Source organism: Eptesicus fuscus, chromosome 15 (assembly GCF_027574615.1).
Source record: "Eptesicus fuscus isolate TK198812 chromosome 15, DD_ASM_mEF_20220401, whole genome shotgun sequence".
Lineage (NCBI taxonomy): Eukaryota > Metazoa > Chordata > Mammalia > Chiroptera > Vespertilionidae > Eptesicus > Eptesicus fuscus.
Genome location: NC_072487.1, coordinates 9,206,372 through 9,211,074, shown reverse-complemented (window position 1 = coordinate 9,211,074; position 4,703 = coordinate 9,206,372).

The window sequence follows — 4,703 nt, the reverse complement described above, 5'->3', positions numbered from 1 at the left end:
ATAGACTCACAATAAATGCATTCTTGGTCAATATTAATTTAGTAAAATGTCATGCTCTTAAATCAATCTTAGACATTAACATTGCATATTAGAAATTATTAGTATTTAGAAAACACCTTAGAAATAAGAATGTAACATTTTAAATCCATTATTTTACAACTTTATATAATCAAAGATCTGACCCTTTGGTATTGCACCCTACCTATTACACACTGGTACACATGTTGAGAACCCTGCAGACTAGTAATTATATTATATTAGAGGCCCGGTGCACAAAAATTCATGCACTCAGCAGGGGGGAGGGGGTTCCCTCAGCTGGCCTACACCCTCTCACAGTCTGAAACCCTTCGGGGAATGTCCACCTGCTTGCAGGGTAGGACAGTTGGAGGGGACTCAGGCCTGCAGGGGAGAGAAGTTGGAGGGGACCAGGCCTGCAGGGGAGGGCAGTTAGGGGTGACCAAGCCTACAGGGGAGGGCAGTTAGGGGCAATCAGGCTGGCAGGGTAGCAGTTAGGCATTAATCAGGCTGGCAGGGGAATGGTTAGGGGGTGATCAGGCTGTCAGGCAGAAGCGGTTAGGGGCAATCAGGAAGGCAGGTAGGTGAGCAGACGGGAGCCAGCAGTCCTGGATTGTGAGAGGGATGTCCGACTTCCCGTTTAGGCCCAATCATACCAGGATCGTGCCTAAATGGGCAGTTGGAAATCCCTCAAGGGGTCCCAGATTGGAGAGGGTGCAGGCTGGGTTTCAGGGACCCCCCCCTGTGCCGAATTTCGTGCACCGGGCCTCTAGTATTACAAATAAGATCTGAATATTAATGGTTAGCTAATTCTCTATAATCTTTACTATGAATTCCCTAGAAAGATTAACATTTACAAATATATAGCAAGGGTCTTAGTGGCAACAGGGTATTATAATGAAAGATCTAATCATTCACATTCTTTTCCTAATTTTAAAATACTTTTTAGATGATCTATGTAGCTGTTTACTTTTTTAAAAAATTAATTGAATTGAAAGTCATCAGTAAAGCTCTACTTCTAGTTATTTATTTATGTACTAGAGGCCCAGTACTTGAAATTTGTACACAGGTAGGGTCCCTAGAGGGTGCTGGCTGCCAGCCGGGGCCTTCCTTTGTTCTGTGCTGCCCTCTGGTGGTCAGCACACATCATAGTTAGTGATCGAACTCTAGGTTGGTCTAACTCCTGAGGGGACACTTTGCATATTAAGCTTTTATATATATATATATATAACAGCTATTAGATATTGAGTTTTTCCTTATTTATTACCATACATATATAAATACATTTTTTCTTATTAGCATATATATATGTACTATTAATTCTGACAATAATGAGAAGTAGTTGCTAATACTTCTGCTATTTAATACATGAGGAAATTGAAGCAAGCAGTTTAACTATTTTGTCCTAGGTATCACTTAAGCTACTGAGTGAGGGGACCAGAATTCTAATATTGGCCGTTTGACTCCCCTGATCATGTCTTAATATTGTCCTTTTTTTGAATAGATGTATAAGTATGTGATGTAAGTGCATTTATATAATAGCATGCATATTTAAATGTTATTTATCCAGCTATACAGAGGTTTTCTTTTATTTATTTTTTATTTCACTCTTGGTGAAGAGGCAATACTATGTTGAATAGCAGAACATAGTATTTGCAAGTGAAGTTTAAGGACAACAAATTTAACAAAGCTTTTCTGAATATATTTATAAATTAAAAAATAAGAAAACTTCCTAAGTAGATGGCAATGGAAGTTTGAACACAGAAGTAAAGAAACTTTACTTCTCCTTGCAATGATTAAAAAAAAAAAAAGCATTGTTATCTAGTAAATGATTCATTACCACATTCATTTTGATTCTCATATCTTCATGTTTTGATTTTTTAAACCAATGGTAGTGACATTGATGACTTAATATCTTATGATTTATCTCAAACTTTTAGATTATTGTTCATTTTTAAATTATGCTGGATTGAATTTTCTTTCAAATGATAAATCTTTCTGAACCTTGTCGTCTGAACCTTGTAAGCACTAAATAGACTCTTTCTTCATACCTGACAATATTGTAAGATTAGAAGATAGGATTATAGTTTAATATAAGAATATTGATTGAAAACAACCTAAAGACTGACCATGTTGACAAAGAGTGTATATTTCTGATATTTACCGATACTGAGATCAATACATTTCACAATGAAAGTAATCCTCATTAAGTTATATATCACTTCAATTTCATCTATGTTTATAAAAACTATCAATTATGTTTAGGTTAAATGATTTACTCTTTTGTAAACTTTAGCTTATTGTAAGTCTAAAGCTTTCGAGACCAAAAAGCAATTTGATATCATCCAATCCTTTAATGTTTGCATAGTTTTTACTTTAACCTTTAAAATGTTGTTATGATTTATGCATTGCTGCATCTTTCCAAAGGTTAAAAGCAAGACACACCTATGCAAGGTACCAAGAGAATAGCCTACATTTCTTGCTTGTATCCCAATTGTCACAATAGATTGGCCTCATACATTTCAATAAAATTTAATTATATATTTTAATTCCCTGAATGTTTTTATTAAACCAAGAAGTTCATAAGTTAATAGTTTCATTTTACTTTGCTGCGTTTGAATTTTGAGAATGAAATGGTAGCAGTAAATGAAAATTTCTACTAATAAACACATTTATTTTTAAAATCCTATTATAAATCAGAACATAAGCTAGCATTTCAATGCTAAATATCATCTGTTTTCATTTTTCATACGTTGTGTTCTCAGGAAATGCAAAATTTGTGATAGGAACAGCACCAATAATTTTTTTTAAAATACATTTTATTGATTTTTTACAGAGAGAAAGGGAGAGGGATAGAGAGCTAGAAACATCGATGAGAGAGAAACATCGATCAGCTGCCTCCTGCACACTCCCTACTGGGGATGTGCCCGCAAGCAAGGTACATGCCCTTGACCGGAATCGAACCTGGGACCCTTGAGTCCGCAGGCCGATGCTCTATCCACTGAGCCAAACCGGTTAGGGCAATATAATTTATTTTTATATACTCTGATTTAAAATTCAGTTTCACTGTAGTTTGGAAATGATCTGCATCAAATCTTCATATATATACATATATATATATATATATATACTAGAGGCCCGGTGCACGAAATTCGTGCATGGAGGGAGGTTGTACCCCAGCCTGTACCCTCTCAGCCCAGCCTGTACCTTCTCCAATTTGGGACCCCTCAAGGGATGTCCGACTGCCCGATCCCTGGGATCGGGCCTAAACGGGCAGTCGGACATCCCTCTCACAATCCAGGACTGCTGGCTCCCAACTGCTTGCTTGCCTGCCTTCCTGATTGCCCCTAACCGCTTCTGCCTGCCAGCCTGATCACCCCCTAACCACTCTGCTGCCAGCCTGTTTGCCCTCAAATTCCCTCCTCTGCCGGCCTGGTCACCCCTAACTGCCCTCCCCTACAGGGTTGATCACCTCCAACTGCCCTCCCTTGCAGGCTTGGTCCCTCTCAACTGCCCTCCCTTGCAGGCCAGGTGCCTCCCAACTGCCCTCTCCTGCTGGCCATCTTGTGGTGGCGATCCTGTGTCCACATGGGGGCAGGATCTTTGACCACATGGGGGCAGCTATATTGTGTGTTGCAGTGATGATCAATCTGCATAGTACTCTTTTATTAGATAGGATAGAGGCCTGGTACAGGGGTGGGGGCCAGCCGGTTTGCCCTGAAGGGTGTCCCTGATCAGGGTGGGGTACCCTTGGGGCGTAGGGTGGCCTGAGCGAGGGGCCTGTGGTGGTTTGCAGGCCAGCCACGCCCCCTGGCAACCCAAGCAGAGGCCCTGGTATCTGGAATTTATTTTCCTTCTACAATTGAAACTTTGTAGCCTGGAGCGGAGCCAAGCCAAGCTCCCTCCGAGGCCCAAAGCTATTTGTGTTGGGGTTATAATTGAAACTTTGTTGCCTTAAGCGGGTGGGCCCGGCCAGGGTGTGTGGAAAGCTTTGCTTCCCCTGTTGCCGGCAGCAACCCTGGCCTGCTCTCTCAAGCTCCATTCTGCCGCCATTTGTTTGAATTTGTTTACCTTCTATAATTGAAACTTTGTAGCTTGAGTGGAGGCTTAGGCCTGCAATGGCTGGCAGAAAGCTTGGCTTCCTCTGTTACCTAGGAAACCTTGCTCTCTGTGGCTGTAGCCATCTTGGTTTGGGTTAATTTGCATGCTCGCTCTGATTGGATGGTGGGCGTGGCTTGTGGGCGTGGCTTGTGTCGGAGGTATGGTCAATTTGCATATTTGTCTATTATTATATAGGATATGTTGCATAGACTCTTTTAAATTATTATATAATTGGCCTTTGCCACAGTGCCATCATAATTTTTTAAAGTATACATTTTATATGTTTCTGTCATTTGTTTGTGTGACTATCAAGCTGTCTAATCCATGAAGCCCTGAATGCTCATAATTTTTAATGGGTAATCAGTCCTTTGTCCATGAGTTCACCTTTCAAAAACTGGAGCAACATATGACTCCATGATTTACATCACTCATCAGTTAATTTTCTGGCTCTAAAGCCAAATTTTTATTAACCATAGTAATTCATTTTCAGTGGTAAAAATTGAAGCACAGTATAGAGATCTAAAAAGCTACACTTGCAGAACAAAAGCATTTGAAACTTTCTTTGGAGAAAAAATGTGGTTTAAAAG